The sequence below is a fragment of the Aedes albopictus genome, chromosome 2 (genome assembly GCF_035046485.1).
Source record: "Aedes albopictus strain Foshan chromosome 2, AalbF5, whole genome shotgun sequence".
Classification (NCBI taxonomy): domain Eukaryota; kingdom Metazoa; phylum Arthropoda; class Insecta; order Diptera; family Culicidae; genus Aedes; species Aedes albopictus.
In genome coordinates, this window is record NC_085137.1 from 490506479 (window position 1) to 490528321 (window position 21843).

Genomic DNA, 21843 nt, shown 5'->3' on the forward strand with positions numbered 1-21843 from the left:
CTTCCACTCGAGCGCATTCCTCGAATAGCCCCCGGAGTGATTTGGCACCACCGGTCAGGACCTAGTTCACCTTATTTCGTTCCGGGTGGGAGGTTTCGGGTCTCATCCTCAACCTACACAGGTTTTCCGCCTTCAATTTCCTCCGACTTTGATTTACACGGGTTTTCTCTTCCAGCACAAACGCATCACAACAACACTCAACGCACGTAAGCACGCACGCACTCACTTACGGTAACCGCAGATTTCCCACGGGGGAAATTTCAGCTTTCTGCACGGGCTCGCACTGCTCGGCTGCTGGAAAGGTTTCGAGTGAACGGTGCCGGTGTTTTGTCCGCTCGATGTCTCTCAGTGGGTGACGGTGTTACAGTTATAAGGAGCAGACCATTTAGTGCGCTCACGAAATACACACAAGAAGAGATATAGTTATTTATGTAACGAGTTGCAAAAAGTTGATTTTTTCAGCACGAGTCGTACATTGCAAATGAGTTGCATTATGAACATTATGCAACTATTTTTCATTATGCAACTCATTTAAGTTGCATAATAAACCGGTTCGGAAAAAATGGCCATTATGATACCAAAATGAGTTGTATAAAATATAAATTATGATACTGAATTGCATAAAAATAGTTATCTCAATTAGATCTGAATAACGCATTACCCATTCTTTACCGTGCCGAAGCAGACGGTCTTATATTAATCCATATCCGCCCAGCGCCCTACTTATGCCGTGAATATCTTCAGGCAAAATTTTAGGATACTATCTTCTGAGAAGTTGTTCTTTACATCCAGAACTTATTCAGAGTGGACTATATAATTTGTGATTGATTCACTAGATGGCGTAAATGATGCTGCAAAGATTGCATATTGGCACGAGCTTCATTCCCATAAATTTATTTCCCAATGTTGAATAGGTTTATGTTCATGTCTTCGGTAGACTTGTTATCCTCTATATTATGAAAGTCAATGTATGCTTATATATTTGTATATTCATATGTTTGTATGTTTGTCTATTTGTATGTTTATATATTTGTATTTATTCATGTATGTATGATCCGGCATAATTATGGGATGCCATAATCAATTTCAACAAAGTTTGGTTTGGCATACACATTCCTTTGGTTGCGAAAGTGGTTATAGGGGTATTGGAATTTAAGAAGGCAGCCAAAAACTACATAATGTATGCTATCTAATAACAATGCTGCTTTTTCGTAGACATGGTACTTCATTTTTTTTATCAAGAGTACGCTAAGCTTGAAAGAACCTGCTGAAAGCGATAAAGTGGAGTTATTGGCGACATTTCATTGAGGGTCTCTCAAGAGAAACTTCGATGACAGCGCTTTGGAGAGTGGCTCACATCATGCGTAACCGTCATCCTCTAATGAGAGTGACGAATACTCCAATCGCTGGATATTCAACTTCGCGAAAAAGATCTGCTCAGACTCGGTCCCAGCTGAACCGCTCTCTTGGGAAACTTCCTCAGGAGACAGCTCTCTGGACAGACCATTCTCCATGCTGGAGTTCTCTATAGCTCTTCTTTCTTCAAACAAGTCTGCTCCGGGACGCGATATGATAAAGTTCAATCTTCTGAAGAATCTCCTAGTTATCAAAAAAAGACTATTACTAGACCTGTTCAACTCATTTATAGAGAACAAATTCGTTCCGCATGAATGGAGACAGGTTAAAGTAAAAGCCATTAAAAAGTCTGGTAAACCAGCGTCTGATCATAATTCATGACACCCAATAGCTATGTCATCATGTTTAAGGAAATTGTTGAAGAAAATTATCCTATCACGACTCGATCATTGGGTCGAATCGGATAACTTGTTTTCAAATACACAATTTGGGTTTCGCAAGGGTAAAGGAACAAATAACACTGTTCGACAAAAAAAACTTTTGCCGTGATCAGAGACCCCATTACTAGGGCATAAAAGCGCATGGATAATGTAGAAAAATGCACCCCTAGAAACTTTTTGAGATGAGTTTGAATTATATTCATTATTGAATGTTCGACACGAGCTTTAAAAATCATCATAAACACATTTGAAATACAATATCTTTGAAATGCAGTTTTGTGCACCGCTGAAATTTTCACAGATCTGAGAAGAAACTTTGATAAATAACTAGTCAAAATTTCTACCTTTTACGACATTCCGTTTCATTGATACATATCCGCGAAGGCTTAACTCTGACTTATATAGTGAAAATCTTTTAAGTTTTTTTTATCTAATTCCATAAAGCACACCCATATTCATATCCATTTAAAAAACTTCTATGTATTAATACCGTGCAGCGTAAGTCTTTCGGATACTTCGAACGCCTCGGAATATTGGATGGATTTCCGCTCCAGTCGGAGAAAGCGTTTCTTCACAAGTTCTCCACTAGGTCACTAGACGTGACTTCCGTTTTCTAGTGTTAATGTATTTTTCAGTCTTTGAAGTTTCTGACTGAAGAAGATGAAAATTGTATTTCAAACATCTGGTTTAACTAAGTCTGAATCTGGAAAGCTATACGAGAATTTTTAGGATATGTTTACAAAGGATCCACAGGAAGAAAGTTGGATTAAATCATTGAGGTCAGCATGAGTGTTTTGAGTAAAAACTTTTTCAAATAAATGTAATGTGCTGATTGCAGTTTTCAAACACTTTTTTGTCACTTATGAAAATTAAATTCATTGTAATATTTGACATCAAATGTTACTTTCATAATCATGTTTAAGTACCAATTAACTGCGATTTTGAATGCGATGGATTAGGATCGCAATTCAGGCAAAATACATTACGTCCAATTAATTCATGGAAGTACTTTGTTTTGATCGAATTTCGAGTCGTGCCCAAATTTAAATATCCATATATCGCATATGGATGAGAATGCTTTTGAATGATTCAATGTGTACCTAAGTAACCGTTTCAGATTGCTTGACCTGGTGGATATCAAGCAGTTCCATGTTCTTATAAATTTAAATACGATGCGGAAAATATATTCAAAATCCAACGACCTCTTCATTGAAACAAACTTGGACTCAAGTAAACAAATTATATTAATTAGCCTTAGTGCTTCTGGATAGATAGTATTTAACACTATATTAACAAATAGGGTCTAATGTCATTTGGCCACGAACACCTATTTTTGGCACTTGCTGCTTTAACTCAACTGCAAACCAATTGACTTGAATTGTCGCTCACAGCTAGATACTGTGCGTATCTGATCGTGTCTCAAAAATTAAGTCAATCGGTTCTACATTGACTTAGTTATAGACACAAGTGTCCAAAATAGGTGATCCTGCCCAAATGGTTCCAGACCCTATGCCGCTGGAACTTATAAAGCAATGTTACAATCGTGGAGGACATTATTGAGCTTGATATTAAGATTGGAAATATTTTACTACATGACAAATTCAATTAATTTCATAAAAGTGTATTCAATGGTAATGGTAATTCTTTATTGTTAAACTTACTAAAATGTGATGAAAACAACAGTGCTTGTGCGATTACTAATAGTAGATGGAGAATGTTCTCATTTTTGGCTTGATTTTTTTAGGGTTGCATTGTTTTGAACAGTCGTGAACTTAAACTATGTTTCTGCCCAATGCCAGCATCAATTCATTCTATTGAAATAGATTTGTTTTATTCAATAAAGTTATCAATTTTACCACCTTGGTATGGCTAGGAGGATCTTCGAAACATTAAGTGAATACAGACAACCCACGAAAACACTGGAAACGTTATTTTTTTGTACTGATCGCAAAATATAAATGTATTAGATATTTTTTTTAAATTTGTACACAGGCTTACCACGTTACTTAGTAATTTGAAAAATTGACCGGATTTTCTTCTCGAAAATTTGAATTCAATTATTTAGATCAAAAGTGTAGCATTTCGAAGTCAAATCAAGGTAAAATAGTTATTTTGTTATGCATAGATAAGGATAGGGGCTGGATTTTCGTGATTGAATTTAGAGAAAACTTCAAGGATTTGTATTACATAGGTCATATTTGATTCTTCCCGGATATGTATCAATGAAATGAAATGTCGTAATAGGCTGAAATTTTGACTTGTTATTTATCAAAGTTGCTTCTCAGATCTGTGAAAATTTCAGCGGTGCACAAAATTGCATTTAAAAGATATTGTATTCCAAAAGTGTTTATGATGATTTCTAAAGCTCGTGTCAAACCTTCAAAAACGAATAAAATTCAAACTCATCTCAAAAAGTTTCTAGGGGTGCCCCAACAGATTTGAAAATAACATTTTTCTACATTTTCCATGCGCTTTTATGCCCTACTAATGGGGTCTCTGATCACGGCAAAAGTTTTTTTTTGTCGAACAGTGTAATTGCCTAGCGTTGCCTGGCCTCTGTGGAAAAGGAGCAATTGGCCTTAGTTTTCTTGGACATTAAGGGCCGATTTCTTCACCTCGGCTTAACCGGTAAGCCAGGCTTACCCATACAGTGCCAGGGTGAAGAAATCGCCCCTAAGGGCACTTATTATTCAGATTCCATAGGAATATTGTCAAGAAACTGCACAAATAGTGAACTTCCAGGAATTTTGAATAATTTCTAATTTCTTTCTTCTTCCAGGAATTTTGAATAATTCCTAGTGGTCAATTTACATCTAAATTAACGACTCATGCATAATATTTCATTTTACCAAATCAAATTTGATAGATTTAAGCACTTCATGTTAGCATGTCAACTTGTATGCAACTCATGGAGGGTGACTTGTATGGGAAAAATATCGTACCTAACATAAATCGCTTAAATTTATCAAATTCGATTTGGTAAAACGAAATATTATGCATGAGTCGTTAGTTTAGATGTTAATTGACCACTTTACCTTTTGATTGCTTTAAAAAAAATATTTCCATACAAGCCATTAAGGCTTGTAGTCAAAAAAGCTCAAAATCGCATATTTTGCCCTATAAATTGAGGTATAGCTTGAAATTGTGACGTGCGGGAGCAAATCTGAGCCCAGATTCGGATTCAGCGACCCAAAATCTGCCAGAGACACATAGGTTTGCTCTTGACACAAACCACCAGTTAATTTTTGTTACGCTGTGTAGTTGTTTGGAAGGACAATGCATGCTAAGACAATCTGCCCCTTGGGCAAGAGATTTGGGGATCGAGTTTGCTCCGCAAAAAACTCGACTGATAGTTTTTTGCCTTTCTCGTACACTAAGTGTACTGGAAAGGCTACATGTTCACTCCAAAAATGACTTTTTGATAGAAGGCCCGGAGGGTCAAATCACATATACCAATCGACTCAGCTCGACGAATTGAGGTGATGTCTGTGTGTTTGTGTGTGTGTGTGTGTGTGTGTGTGTGTGTGTGTGTGTGTGTGTGTGTGTGTGTGTGTGTGTGTGTGTGTGTGTGTGTGTGTGTGTGTGTGTGTGTGTGTGTGTGTGTGTGTGTGTGTGTGTGTGTGTGTGTGTGTGTGTGTGTGTGTGTGTGTGTGTGTGTGTGTGTGTGTGTGTGTGTGTGTGTGTGTGTGTGCGTGTGTGTGTGTTTCTGTATGCGTGTGTACAAAAAACTCACATCACTTTTTGGCAGTAAACCTCTACCGATTTTAATGACCGACGGTTCAATCGACGCGGAATTTGGTCCCATAGTTTCCTATTGAAAATGGTTCAGATCGGTCCAGCCGTTGCAGAGTTATGGTCATTTAGGTGTTCCGGACCAGTACCCTTGGAAGAAGCCATACATAAAAATGTAACAAATACATACATGCGACACATCACACTGCGGCATTTTCGTTTACCTAATAAACAGTTAGCAAGAAAATAATCTCAGACCATACCTGAACCGTAGTGTTCCGGAACCGGTTTCGGATGTCCCGCTGGGAGTGGCCAAATATAAAAGTAAACCAAATCCATGCATGCAACATATCAAAGCGTGGCTTTTATGATAATGAAAGGTTGGCATAAAACAGACTCGGACCATATCTGGACCGGTAGTGTTTCGGAACCGGTTCTGGGTGTCCCGTCGGAAGTGGCCGTATATAAAAGTGAACAAAACTTATGCAGGCGGCACATCAAATCACGACTATTCCGACAACTTGATGACCACTTATCAACGAAGTAGGCTAAGACCACATTAAGAACTGCCAGTAGTGCCGAAACTAGGTCCGAGTTTCCCTCCAAAAGCGGCTGAATATAAAATTGAACCAAACCAATGCATGCGAAACAGCAAAGCGTGGCTTTTTTGATAGCCTGATAAACTTAGCAAGCAAATAGACTCAAACCAAACCCATACATTGAGGTATCGTGGCTTTCTAGGTAACATGATGAACAGTTGCAAAAAAAAAACGCAAGCCATATCAGTGTGTTACGGAACCGATTCCGGGTGTCCCACCAGAAATGGTCAAATGTAAAAGAGAACCAATATATGCGATATATCAACGCCTTATTCAGTAACGTGATAAACGGTTAGCCAGCAAATAATCACAGACCATATTTGGGAGAACCGGTGAACCCCGAACTAGTGATGAGACCAGTAACTCGCCGGAAGTGGTAAAATATAGAGGGATACCAAACCAGAGCGGCGTTTTTGATAATCTGATGAACGGTCAACAAGAAATTAGTCTCAGACCACATCTAGAACTAGTAATAGTATTTCGGAATCGTATGCGGGTGTTCCATTGGAAGTGATATTTAAGTGAACCAAAATCATGCATGCGACACATAAAATCGTGGCTTTTTCAAAAATTTGCCTAACGGTTAGCAAGAAAATAGCCTCAGATCACATTAATATTCCGCTTTTCAGGTAACCCGATGAACAGTTGACAAGAACATAGTCTCAGACCATATTTGAGATAACCGGAATCGGTCCCGTCGGAAGTGGTCAAACGTAAAGCTGCAAGCTGCACATCAAATATCGGAATTATAAAAGTGAACAAATTAAACGTGAAAGCGATAAACGTTGGGTAAGATTATAAGTGAATAAATGGTGAAAGTCTTCATATATGCAAGAGAAAAAAATCGTGACCAAAGCGATCTCATCAAATCACACCATGTCAGATTCCTGCGGTGAAAATATATAGTAGGATGGATCAACGTTTTATGGAAAAATTATAATTCGATCGCATCAATACCGAATAAAGTTTTTTGCAATTTCTCATCGTAATAGGCTGTTTTACCTTACGCAAATCTGACAGGAAAAGGCCTACTTTCCCACACCAAATTATCAGTGCTGTAATGGTTCATTACAGCACTGTTTTGCGTTCCGTAATGAACCATTACAGCACTGTTTTCAGTTTTGATCAACTTCTTGATGCTTTCTGGACGCAGGTTTGGAAAATTGTGACAGCTGCACAGTATAACCTGCTATGATCAGACTTTCTTAAACATGGTTATGAACATCAGTGTGCAGTTTGATGAAAAAGTTTTGTTAAAAACTATCCTCAAGTGGTAATTTATTAAATTGCAAAAAACGTTGTACGCATCTCGGTGCAGAACTCGATTTTTACAGCACTCGTCGTACTTATCCAACTCGGCAAGCCTCGTTGGATAAGTGTACAACTCGTGCTGTAAAAATCTTCATTCTGCACCTTGTTGCGTAAACTACTATTTTCAATCTTCAATCTCCTTTTGCTTCTAAAATTACAGCTCACAATTTGGGTGCGGCTGGTTGAGTCCTCGCTCTTCTCATTACGATTGAAATTTGAATGGAAAATTTTCATCGTGTTACCAATGATAATACATAAAATATAGCCTAAAATGTGCTAAAAAAAACTTTGTCGAAGATCACGAAGTGATCTGTGATTGTAAATAAAGTCAACGTTCTTCATGCATTAGCTGACGCTCACCCCGCTAGTGAATAGAATGGGGTCATAATGAGCCCAATGCATTTAGCAATATTTTTAGCTCTTTTTTGCTGTTGAACATAACATCGGAATATGTACCACCAATAAGTTTCTCAAATCGATTATGGCTTTGTTAAAATTGTTGCTTTTCTATATAAGGGACTCAGGAACATTTTGGCTAACGTCGACGGAAAGATCATGAGTATTTATTCGACGAAAAAGGCACTATCACCACTAGGTGGATTAATCTGGGTTTTTGTGTTGTTCCTGGCCATCAGGCAGAAGAAAAAACCACTGCGATCCGGTTTCAATCGCTACAAAGACGACGAACACGCCAACAAGATATCCCTCCCGGATGAGCTTCAAAGAACCTTTACCCCCAATCGTTTCTAAGTACATCCTTAAAAGCTATTGTGACTAACCTTGAGCTGCAACGACTACCCTGGCTCCGACCCATTCTAACTATGGGATATTAAAATGTATTTATGCATAACATAGGCGCCTTCCATAAACTACGTAGACTTTTTTTGGATCATCTCAGAACCCCCCTCCCCCTCGTAGACTTTTGTTCTGACAAAATTTTCGAAATTTGTTTGGAGCGTAGACTGGCCAAACCGCCATCCCCCCTCCCTCCCCCGTCCCCCCTTAACAGCCTACGTAGTTTATAGACAGGCCCATACAAAACCTGAATTTCGGCTCCGCAAAGCATTCAACGCGATTCAGCCCCAAATAAATGAACTGAAAAGAAAATATCAATGCTGCTTCGGATACTATGCAATATGGGTATCTAGCGATCAGGCTTGATGAGTAAAATGGTAGAGTATCAGGGTAGATGGTAAACGGTAGGGTAGACGGTAGGGAAGAGAGTAGGATGGTGAGTAAAGTAGAGAGGTAAGATAGAAGGTAAAGACGAGTGTACGGTAAAATATAGGGTAGGGTAGACGGTAGGGTAGAAGATTTGGGTGAAGGATAGGATAGAGCGTATGGTAGAGAATTAGGGTAGAAGATAGGGTACCAGAAGGTTAGAGATAGGGTAGAGGGTAGGCTAGGCGGTTGGGGTAGACGGTTGGAGTAGAAGATATTGTAAAGTTTAAGGATTGTCGGTAGGGCAACGAGTAGGTTGAAGGGTTGTGGTACAGGGTATGGTAGGGTAGATGAAAGGGTACAGAGTAGAGTTGTCATGATGGTAGGGTAGACGGTAGGATGCAGGATAGTGTAGTGAGTATGGTGATAAGGGTAGGGGTAGATGGTACGGTAGCAGGTAGTATAGGGTAGAGCTTATGGCAGAGGATAAGGAAGAGGATTAGGATAGAGGGTAGGCCAAATGGTAGGGTTGAGAGTTAGGACAGTGCGTAGGATAGGGGGTAGGGATAGAAAGTAGAGAACACGGTAAGGTAGAAGATAGACAGTAGGGTGAAGAAATGAGATATTATTTTCTCGAGGTGCCTCCGGGAATTCTTCCCGGGATTTTTTTTCAAGCATTCCTCTCAAGAATTTTTCCTTGATTTCTTCAGATGTCCTTCCGGGACTGACCGCGTCTAAGATCTCTTCAAGGATTTTTGCGGAGATTGCTTTAGAAAAACCTGAAAGGATTCTTTTAGTGATTCTATTCGGCCTTCTTTCAGGGATTTGTGCTTGAATTCTTTCAAAGATTTCTTTCGGGATTCCTGCTATGATTCCTCACAAAAAGAAATATGGAAGAATTTCTGCTGTGATTTCTTCGGGCACTCCTAGTATTTTTAAAGGTATTCGTGCTGGAGTTTCTGATTTGATTCCTTCAAAAATTCTTCCCGAGTTTTTCACGGGAATTCTTTAATAATTCATTCTATGGTTCTTTTAGGGATTCCTGCCATAATTCCTCTAAAGACTTCATCAGGAATTCTGTACGTGATTCCATCAGGAATAACTTCAGCGCCTTCAGCCGGAATTGCTTTAGAAAAGCATGAAAGGATTCTTTCAGAAATTCTAGCTGGTATTCCTTTGGGTATTGCTGCTGGGATTACTTCACATATTCCTCCTGATATTCTTTAAAAGCTTTCGGCCGGGATGTATTCAAAGAATCCCAGTGGAATTATTTTAGGTAAGCGTGCTGGGATTTCTTCTATAATTAATTGAAAAATCTTCTCCGGTTTTCTCAAGGATTGCTCTCGAGATTTCACCGGGATTTCTCCGGAAATTCCTTTCAGTATTTCTTCTATCATTCTTTCAGGGATTCTTGCCGAGCTTCCAGCTGACCTCAGGATGCTTCAGATATGCCTCCATTGGGAATTCCTCCCGGGATCCCTTCAGAGATTTGTAGAGGTTGCTGCAGAAAATCTTGAGAGGATTACTTCAAGTGTCCAAGTCAGCATTCCTTCATGGATTACTGCTAAAATTCCCTTAAGGGTTTCTGCTAGGATTGCTTCAGTGATTCCTCTTTGTATTCTTTCAAAGATTCCTTGAAGAGAATTTCGTGTCGGTATTCCTGCTGGGGTCCCTTCAAACATTCTTCCCGGCTTATGACATTACTTAAGAAATTAAATTATTTTATTTATTCTTTAATTAAAAAATAATTAATTATTAATAAATTAAATTATTTATTTATTAATGCCTCCAGGAATTTCTTCAACTATTCTTTCAAAAAGTTCTGATAAGATTCCGACCGAGATTTTTTTACGGATCCGATCAGGCATTTCTTTTGTGACTTTCAGGGATTCCTCCAGTAATTTCTACAGGGAGACCAAGAAGTCATCCGTCATTTTCTTATTTTTATTATTATTATTATTATTATTATTATTATTATTATTATTAGCTTTATTAGGGAGATTTTCAGCCCGAGGCTGGTTCATCTCCAAGTGTTCTTATTTTTCTTGAGTAGTTATCCTCTCCTTGACTGATAATACATGCATTGTATCTATACAGATCAGAATGCAACGATAGTTTAAAAGTTGTACAAAAACGGAGCAAAAAATATCAGATGTTGAGGACACATACTGAAGATTTTTGTAGAAATGCACCAGACTTCCAATTTTTTCATGAAATCATGTTTAGTTTATTGGAACTTGACTGTTGATAAGAAATTTTCAAGAAGATTAAACGGGTAAATTAATTTGTGTTCTTTTATCATATCAAAATGCGACGAAAATTGTCCCTCCTCCGTACATATAAGCGATAGAAACTTGGAATACTAGATTTCTTTCATACAATGTAATGAGAGCATCCTTTTGGTTCACCTTTAGAAACAAGAGTTCTAAATTTTTCACGTGCTGAGCAAAACCAACAGTTTAGGATTCGAACTAAGCGGTCCGAATCTGTTATGATGAAAGTTCATTAACAATAATAGTAAAAACCTTTTTACCGTTAGAAGAAGGTTCCGCGGCATCACACACCTGACTGAACTAAGAATGTAACTAACTGGCTCAATAGTGCAGAGAAGGAACTCGAGAATGACGACCACCACTTCACAACACTGCGCTGGTAGATGGTAGAGTTAGAGCCCAAGTGGGCTGATAAGAATCAACTGACACGACCGAATGAATACTAGGTATAGGTAGTCCGAGACGGAATTGTGGATATCGGTTGTGGCGATGTGTCTATCGATTGAGAGATGAGACAATTGCGATATGGACGTTCTGAGGTTGTTCTGACTGACAAGTACAAGTGGTTGAGGAACACGGTAGGGTGTTTCGAGATCGGGACACTCTCGATTAGACGATTGAGTGAGTGAAGTATTTTTGCATTAGATTTGTCGTTTCTGAAGATGCTGAATAATAATATTTGTGGAGAATAAATGTTGGTTTCATGTTCCATCTATGAAGCATTTATTAGAATATGTCATATAACATTTAATATCTAATGAACTTCAACAAAACAAATCGAATCACTCTCTACCATCCTATCCCATCAATTGATTGTACAGCACAGAGAAGAATCCATTATCTCTATGGTGTCCCCCATTCCGACAGTTGCCGGTGGTACAAACAGTGTAAACGTTATCGGTAGTGCTGCCGGCCATGTCGCGCGAAAGAAATGCACTCAAGGTGAATTAAATTACTACTACCTACACCTAGTCCATGCCGTTCTTTGTTCACAATTTTATTCTGTCTACGTGACGACACGGCAGATATTGCAGAAGCATTCCTGCACTTTGAGTCAATTACTCATCATAATGGGTTCAATTTGCTTTTTCTTTTTCCAATGAGGTCATGATGAGTGTTATAAAATAATTATCAAAAATCTTGCCCTATTTCCTTTCATTAGAAGTAGAAATGATTAACTTATTCCATCAGGAGTTCATCAACAGAAAACTGGATGGTGTGGGTGTGATGCACATATAGCCGATGCGGTAAGCGCACGAGTAATCAGCAGAGTATTACGGGTTCGATTCCTGGTCAGTTCAGGAACTTTTCGTAAAGAACATTTTTGATTTTCTTGGGCATAGCGTATCTTTATGCCTGACACACGATATACATATGCAAAATGGTCATTGGCAGAGGAAGCTCTCAGTTAATAACTATGGAAGTGCTCATAGAACACTAGACTGAGAAGCAGGCTTTGTGTCAGTTGGGACGTTACGCCAAGAAGTCGATGACGGGTAAACACGAAGACAATCTATGCCCAAGGGAAACCAAAAAAAAAACATTGCCAATTTCAAGATTCTGGATCGTACCCAGACCATCTTAGCACATGGTTTTGTGCAATACCTACCAGTCCGTTTATCGTTTCGGATATTTGTCCATGTTCAAGGTGAAAATTGAAACCACATCGTCCAGGTGGGACCGAACCGTTAATAAACAATCTTCCGATGTATCAATAAATCCGAAGATTTATCTAAATAAAATCGCTGACCAGTAAATATTGCATAGCCCTGCTTGCCGTTACAAGGCGGACAAATTCCGCTGGCAATATTTCCACAATCCGAACGGTAAATAAATAATCGGAAAGATTTGCGCACGTTTTTCTACGTCTCAAACACAGAAATACTCCACACTCGTTGTCGTCGTCGTCTTCGACGTCGTCATTCATCCACATTCAGAATCATAACAAAAAAACCGGCTCGAAAGAGAAGCTAGATCGATCATCAATAGCGGAAAATGTGATACGTCTCTATATTTACAAATAACGTCCGGATATGTTTGTATCCTCTGGGTAGTAACCGGTGGATTTTTCTTTCTTTTCTCTCTCCTTTTGCAGACTGAAAGTGTCGAACGTGCGTCTTCTTCCCGATGTTACTACCAGCAGCGAGGAGGAGATAACTCCAGATCACCGGCTCCAACACCAGCACCCCCTTCCACACCACGCAAAACCAAAGGTGAGTTCAGGTGGAGAGCCAATAATGTCATGTTTTTAGATTCGCGGGAACGAACGTTGAAGGTCGAGCAAATATTCGTTGATTAGCTTTACTTTCCTCTATAGTTCTTGGACTGCCGTTCTTTGCATTATTGTCCCATGTACTTATGGATCACATAACAACATTGGATAATAAAACGAAGAACGATGAAAGTTTGAACTTTTCATGATTAAAAAGTGAACAAGACATCGGAATGTATCTGAGGGAATAATATAGACCTTTCATGAAGCCTTTTCCACGGGAGCTTATACATAATGAACCAAATACCCTGAAGGAACTTCTGAAGAATTTGCAGGAGAAAATGCTGGAGGAATCCCTGGAAGAATTCGTGAAGGAATTCCTGGAGAAATCCACATAGGAATTCCTTGATGAATCTCTTCAGGAATTCCTGGAGGAAGCCCTAGACAAATTTCTAGAGGAATCCCTGGAAGAATTCCTGTAGGAATCCCTGGGGGAATTCCTCTTGAAATTCCTAAAGAAATTTCTAAAGGAATACCTGGAGGAATCCCTGGAGGAATTCCTGGACAAACCCCTGGAGGAATTCGTGGAGGAATTCGTGGAAAAATTCTTGGAGGAATCCCTGGAAAATTTCCTGGAAGAATCCCTGGATGAATTCCTGAAGGAATCCCTGGTGGAATCTCTGGAGGAATCCCTGGGGGAATTCCTGGAGGGATTCCTGGATATATTCCTGAAGGAATCCCTGGAGGAATCTCTGGAGGAATTCCTGGAAGAATCCTTGGAGGAATTCCTGCAGGAATCCCTAGAGGAATTTCTTGTAGAAATCCCTGGAGGAATTCCTGGAGAAATCCCTGGAGGAATTCCTGGAGAAATCCCTGGAAGAATTTCTGGAGAAACCCCTGGCGGAATTCCTGGAGAAATCCCTGGAGGAATTGCTAGAGAAATCCCTGGGGGAATTCCTCTTGAAATTCCTAAAGAAATTTCTAAAGGAATACCTGGAGGAATTCCTGGACAAACCCCTGGAGAAATTCGTGGAGGAATTCGTGGAAAAAATCCTGGAGGAATCCCTGGAAAAAATCCTGGAAGAATCCCTGGATGAATTCCTGAAGGAATCCCTGGTGGAATCTCTGGAGGAATCCCTGGGGGAATTCCTGGAGGAATTCCTGGATATATTCCTGAAGGAATCCCTAGAGGAATTCCTGGAGGAATCTCTGGAGGAATTCCTGGAAGAATCCTTGGAGGAATTCCTGCAGGAATCCCTAGAGGAATTCCTGGAGAAATCCCTGGAGGAATTCCTGGAGAAGTCCCTGGAGGAATTCCTGAAGAAATCCCTGGATGAATTTCTTGAGAAATCCCTGGAAGAGTTCCAGGAGAAATCCCTGGAGGAATTGCTGGAGAAATCCCTGGAGGAATTCCTGGATTAATCCTTGGAGAAATCCCTTGAGGAATTCCTCCAGAAATTTCAGGAACAATTCCTTCTGAAATTCCAGGAAGAATTCCTGCAGGATTTCCTGGAGGAATTCCTGGAGGAATCCCTGGAGGAATCCCTTAAAGAGTTCCTGGAGAAATCCCTGGAGGATTTCCTGGAGAAATCCCTGGGAAATTCCTGGAGAAATCCCTGGAGGAATTCCTGGAAAAATACCTGGAGGAATTCCTGGAGGAATTCCTGAAGGAATCTCTGGAGTAACTCCAGGAAGAATCCCTGGAGGAATTCCTGGAGGAGCCCGTGGAGGATTTCCTGCAGGAATTTCAGGAACAATTCCTGAAGAAATTCCTGGAAGAATCCCTGGAGGAAGTTCAGGAGAAATCCCTGGAGGAATCGCTGGAGGAATTCCTGGAAGAATCCCTGGAGGAATAACTGGAGGAACCCCTGGAAAAATCTCTACAGGAATATCAGGAACAATTCCTGCTGGAATTCCTGGAGAAATTCCTGGAGAAATCCCTGGAGGAATTCTTAGAGTAATCCCCGAAGGACTTCCTGAAGAAATTCCTGGAGAAATTCTTGGAAAAATTCCTGGAAAATTAATGGAGGATTTCCCAAAGCATTCTAGGAGGAATGCCTGGAGATATTGTTTAAGAAATCCCTGGAGGAATCCTTAGAAATTTCTGGAGCGATTCGAAGAGGAATTCTTGGAGAAGTTCCTACAGGAATTTTTCGAGGAGTCCCTGGAGGAATTGCTTGGAGAATTCCTGGAGAAATTTCTTGAGGAATTCCTGGTGAAATTCCAAAAGAAATTCTTGGAGAAATTGCTTGACGAAATCCTGGAAGAATCCAGGACCAATTTCTGCAAAAAAAATACTTCCCGGAGGAATCCCTGGAGGAATTCCTGGAGTAATTCCAGTAGAAATTTCTAGAGGAATTCCTGAGGAATCCCTGGAGGAATTCCTGGAGAAATCCCTGTTGGAATTCTTGGAGAAATCCCTGGAGGAATTCCTAGAGAAATCCTTTGAGGAATCCCTGGAGGAAGTCCAGGAGAAACCCCTACAGGAATTCCTGGAGGATTCCTTGGAGAAATCCCTTGAGGAATTCCTCCGGGTATTTCAGGAATAATTTCTTCTGGAATTCCTGGAAGAATTCCTGCAGGATTTCCTGGAGGAATTCCTGGAGGAATCCCTTAAGGAATTCCTGAAGAAATCCCTGGAGGAATTCCTGGATGAATTCGTGGAGGAATCCCTTTAGGAATTCCTGGAGAAATCCCTGGAGGATTTCCTGGAGAAATCCCTGGAAATTTCCTGAAGAAATTCCTGGAGGAATTCCTAGGAAAATACCTGGAGGAATTCCTGGAGAAATCCCTGGAGGAATTCCTGAAGAAGTTCCTAGAGGAACTCCTGGAGAAATCCGTGGATGAATTCCTGGAGAAATTCCTGGAGCAATTCCTAGAGAAATCCCTGGAGGAATTCCTGGAGAAATCCCTGGAGGAATTCCTGGAGAAATCCCTGGCGGAATTCCTGGAGAAATCCCTGCAGAAATTCCTGGAGGAATCCCTGGAGGAATTCCAGGAGGAACCCGTGGAGAAATTCCTTGAGGAATCCTTCGAGAAATCCCTTGAGGAATTCCTCCAGGAATTTCAGGAACAATTCCTTCTGGAATTCCTGGAAGAATTCCTGCAGGATTTCCTGGAAGAATTCCTGGAGGAATCCTTTAAGGAATTCCTGGAGGAATCCCTTAAGGATTTCCTAAAGAAATCCCTGGAGGAATTCCTGGACGAAACCTTTTAGGAATTCCTGGATGAATTCCTGGAGGAATCCCTTAAGGAATTGCTGGAGAAATCCCTGGAGGATTTCATGGAGAAATCCCTGGAGGATTTCCTGGAGAAATCCCTGGGAATTTCCTGGAGAAATCCCTGGAGGAGTTCCTGCGGGAATTCTTTGAGGAGCCCTGGAGGAATTCTTTGAAGAATTCCTGGAGAAATTTCTTGAGGAATTCCTGGTGAAATTCCAAAAGAAATTCTTGGAGGAATCTCTGGAGAAATTGCTTGAGGAATTTCTGGAGGAATCCAGGACCAATTACTGCAAAAATACTGGAGAACTTCCCGGTTCCCGGAGGAATCCCTCGAGGAATTCTTGGAGTAATTCCAGTAGAAATTTCTAGAGGAATTCCTGGAGAAATCCCTGGAAGAATTCCAGGAGAAATTCCTGGAAGAATTCCAGGAGAAATCCCTGGAGGAATCCCTGGAGGAATTCCAGGAGAAACCCCTGGAGGAATTCCTGGAGGAATCCTTGGAGAAATCTCTTGAGGAATTCCTCCAGGTATTTCAGGAGCAATTCCTTCTAGAATTCCTGGAAGGATTCCTGCAGGATTTCCTGAAGGAATTCCTGGAGGAATCCCTTAAGGAATTCCTGAAGAAATCCCTGGAGGAATTCCTGGACGAATCTTTTTAGGAATTCCTGGATGAATTCCTGGAGGAATCCCTTTAGGAATTCCTGGAGAAATCCCTGGACGATTTCCTGAAGAAATCCCTGGAAATTTCCTGAAGAAATTCTTGGAGGAATTCCTGGAAAAATACCTGGAGAAATTCCTGGAGAAATCCGTGGAGGAATTCCGGGAGAAATCTCTGGAGGAATTCCTGGAGGAATCCCTGGAGGAATTACTGGAGGAATTTCTACAGGGATTACAGGAACAATTCTTGCTGGAAATCCTGGAAGAATTCCTGCAGAAATCCCTGGAGGACTTCCTGAAGGAATTCCTGGAGAAATTGTTGGAGAAATTCCTGGAAAAATCATGGAGGAGTTCCCAAAGCATTTCTAGGAGGAATGCCTGCAGATATTGTGTAAGAAATCCCTGGAGGAATCCTTAGAAATTTCTGGAGCGATTCGAAGAGGAATTCTTGGAGAAGTTCCTGCAGGAAATCTTTGAGGAGCCCCTGGAGGAATTCCTTGAAGAATTCCTGGAGAAATTTCTTGAGGAATTCCTGGTGAAATTCCAAAAGAAATTATTGGAGGAATCTCTGGAGAAATTGCTTGAGGAAGTTCTGGAGGAATCCAGGACCAATTTCTGTAAAAAAAAATACTGGAGAACTTCCCGGAGGAATCCCTGGAGGTATTCCTGGAGTAATTTCTGGAGGAATCTGTGAAAAATTTTCTAAATAAATCTCTGGAGAAATCCCTAAAGGAATTGCTTGAGAAATCCCTGAAGGAATATCTGGAGGAATTTTAGAAGGAATCCATGAAGGAATTCCCGGAGGAATCTGAAACGGGAATCGAGACAGCAGTCTCCGGATTGGCGGTCCATAGCCTTAACCCCGAGCTCAACTTTAGACCTCCTACTCACATGCATTCACACATTCGAAACATCCTTCAACGTCCAACTCCAATAAATACTCAACCTAAATCTTCGTGGAAAAATATCCAGCAAATTGTCAATGACCACATGATTGACACTGGTCATGCCAAATGACCATTGCCACTATTACTGGCAGGGAGTCTCCAAGAGCTCCAAAAGCCATAATCCTGCTGGTAGCGTGAACGGGCAACAGCAGCAGTGACATTCTGCTATCATTCTATTGGAAGCGAAACGTACATGAGAAAGTCCGTCCCATCAAAAGAGAAACGTGCTTCATCCATTCATCCATTCACCCGTCGCGTCGTCGTCGGTTCGTCCAATTTAGCAGTCACCGAGCTTCCGAATCATTTTCTGATCTGTTGAATATCCAGTATCCACTCCCTGATGCCTGACTGGGTGCTGTTGATGTTGATAGCAAAAGTGGCATTCGCTGTTTCGACCTTGGGACACATTTGCCACCCAATCGCCCCGAAACCATCATGATTGTCTTGGATCACGATATGTCTTATTGCTGGGGGATGTGATTGATGGGACTGGTGCGCCGTGGAGCAGAGTAGAGGCGGGCTCTTCGGGAGGTGGTTTGGCGTTAACGATGAGCATGAGGGCGGATAAATATGAGACGCTCAAAGGAAGACCCGTACTAGGACCCGTACGAAGAACCATGCAGAAGGTGGCTAAAATACTGTTGTTTGGTGAAGTGATGAACGGATTTGGGGCGGCAAGTTAAAGGCGATAGCAAACAGCAGGGTTGCATGTTTGAAATTAATTAAGAAGATAGTGGCGTTCTTCATCTTCTGCGTTGTCTTCCAGTCATCTTTATGCTGGCGATTTATGGCGGAGCCTACTTTGCTCACATTACCTTGAGTGACAGGGACAGTTGATCGGCTTAACGACAGCTGTTTATTTTCCTTTTTTGCGGACGATTATATAGGCTGTTGACTTATTGACGTGAAAATATACGACCATGATGGTAAATGTGATGTTATTAGATTAAGCAACTTCAAGATGAGAAGTGGAAATTGTTTGTTAAAATATTAGTTTTATCAATCTTTTTGTACCTCTGCAAAAAACGTTATTCTTAACATTAACCCATATCCACCTGTGTATCCTATTTATAGGACAGTACTTTCAAGGTGAATATCTTGAGAATTGTACAATAATTCAGCATAGGGTCTTGTACCATTTGGGCAGGTGTACCTATTTTGGGCACTTGCCGCTAAAACTAAGTCAATTTCAAACATATTGATTTGAAATGAGTTAGGCACGTACAGTATCTAACTCTATTATATTCTATTCTATTCTAGTGCTTGCACAGCCAGTATTGAAAAGCATCCTGGAAATATCAAAATTTCTTCTGATATTTTCTTGTCATCATTAGTATTTGCAGCATATCAGAGATGTGATGTGATACAAACACTAAAATGGCCAGGTCCACTGTGCAGACTAATGGGTTGATAGATAATTCAAAAAGATGAGGCAATTAGGTTATCCACTTATGAATAACATGATTGACTAAGCTTTTTGAATTTATTGAAGGAAGAAACGGGGACAACCGTACCAACCGTTTCGTTTTAGGGGAATGTGGTTTGAACATAAAATCGTTAGGAGTGGCACCATAGACTAATTTCAAGACCTCGATGTACCAAAGAAAACCATTAAATTTTCAGTGTCCAGTCCGGTACCCAATAAATATTCATTACCGTGTATTTTTTTCCGTGTTAATTGCCTTTTGTGTAAATTATATTTAGCGTGTTACACCGATCTGACAGCTCTGACAGTAAGGGACTAAACATAAATTACGTAAAGTGGGTACCGAGGATTGTGAACAATCAGCGAACTTGACTGCGGAAAAAAATCGCGACCATGACGCCGCTGGTGGCACTGCTAAGAAGATTAATGCACACTCCGTTATAGTTGGCGTCTGTTATCCTGGGATGGGGCAGAGGCATTTGTCCATGTGTCCTGACCTTAAAGCCTACGCTTAAGCGCCATTACTCGCTCTCTGAAACGAAATAGACGAAATGCAGGTTCCTAGACCCTTTGAAATTGCGCGTTACTGATAACATAAAAATAAATCAATATGTGTGAAACTAGAAAGTATTACCAAGAATTTAAAATTACATTTCTCGCACAGGATTATAAGGTACAATAAATATATGATAAAAGGAACATTATCACCCAGTATCATTGATGAACGGCCACAGCATCCAGAAACAACTTCTAAGTTCTGCATAAGAAATGTCGAGTTGTTCCGAAATATGATACCGAGTCTCAACTTTGGGTTATTGTGATTGCAAACCCAACAATATTACTTAGTTTAAGTGTTGAAAAAACTAGGTTTGTACAAACATCTTCTTCTTCTTCTTCTTTAGGCACGTACAGTATCTAACTTCCAAATCTATCGGTTAGAAATTGACTTAGTTATAGCGACAAGTGCTCAAAATAGGTACACCTGCCCAAATGGTACAATACCCTACTTATTTCGGAGTAGTTGTTTAGAACTTTCATAATGTTTACATGGTGAACAAATTGCTGCAAAGATTACACATGGCCACGGTTTATGAGTCTTGAACGTCCAAATTCCAGAATAATGATCAAGATCACATATTGCATATCGCAAAGTTATCAGAATTGCACTCTGAGGCTCTTGAAGAAGCGTAGATTATATTCGGCGATTATTCGCTACAATTAGAATATCCTAAGATTTACAGATGTTGTAACCCATACATTAAAACGCATTCCCGGAATTTTTTGGTGTTTTTCTCGGGATTCTATCAAGAGTTCCTCTTGCGATGTCTTCATTGAGTGTTTCCAGGTTTCATCTGAAAATTACTCTCCAGATTTACGGCTCTTCTCGGGACTCCTTTAAAGATTTCTTTCGGATTTCCTTGTAAGATTCCTCCATTGGTTTCTCCCTAGATTTCTCCTAGCATTCTTTCAGGTATTCCTTCCAAAATTTATTCGTGGATTCTTATGTGGATTTCTCCTAAATCCTTTCAGGGACTTTTTCAAACATTTCTCCCGTGATTTAATGAAATCTCGCAGGATTCTTCAGAGATTACTTTTGGGATTCCTTTATTGAATTTTTGCATGGTTCCTTTTAAAATTCCTCCAGAAATGCAGGAATTCTCTGAAGGGTTGTTCCCAGGATTCTTTTTGTGATATCTTCCAGAATTCCTTGTGAGTTCTTGCATTGATTTTGCCCTGGATTTCTTCTGACATTTTTTCATATATTCCTTCCAAAATTTACTTAGGGATTTCTGAAGGGATTCCTTTTGAATTCTTTACAAAAAAAAACATGATACATTGATTTCTCTCGTGATTCTTTAGGGATTCGTTTCGGCATTTTTTTCAGGATTTCTTCAACAATTTCTTCCGGGATTCCTTTCGTTTAAATATTTTCCTGTGATTTCTTGGCTGATTCCTTCAGGGATTCCTCCTGGATTCCTTTAGAATATTAAACCGGAATTCTTTCATGAATATTCCTTGGCATTGTATTAGGGATTCCTTTGAGGATTTAATTTGAGATTCTTTCACGGATTATTCTCGATACTGCATCAGGGTTGAGGAATTTCTCCAGGATTCTGGTGTTTCCAGGGTTTCCTTTAGTGATTTATCCTAGAATTCTTCAGGATTCTTTCAGAGATTTCTCCTGGGATTTCTTCAGAGATTCCTTTCGGTATTCCTGCAGGGATTCCAGATTTTTAAATTGATTGGGATTCCTTCTTAATTCTCTGATATACTCAAAAGGACTGATTTTTTGTTTGTTTTTTCAAGGTTGATTCTAGATTTTTTTAAAGATTTCTTCTGGATTTCTCCAGGGTTTCTGTCATGGGTTTCTGTCATGGGTTTCGTCCGAAATTCCAACAGGAATTCTTCCCAGGATTCCTCACCGGATTCTAGCATTGATTCTTCTCAGAATTGCTGGGATTGGGATTGCTTCCCGGGATTTCTTTGGAGATTTCTCCTAGGATTCTT

At 40.1% G+C, this 21843-nt stretch overlaps 1 protein-coding gene across 4 annotated transcripts in view; it reads left to right on the forward strand.

Moving 5' to 3' along the window:
- The window catches only part of LOC109423306 (uncharacterized), a 764938-nt gene that overhangs the window by 348898 nt on the left and 394197 nt on the right, over positions 1–21843 (forward strand). For all 4 annotated transcript variants that reach the window (XM_029870594.2, XM_062854204.1, XM_062854206.1 and 1 more), the window contains one exon: positions 12968–13085. The gene's annotated coding sequence lies outside the window, so the exon portion shown is untranslated. The remainder of the gene's footprint in view (positions 1–12967; positions 13086–21843) is intronic.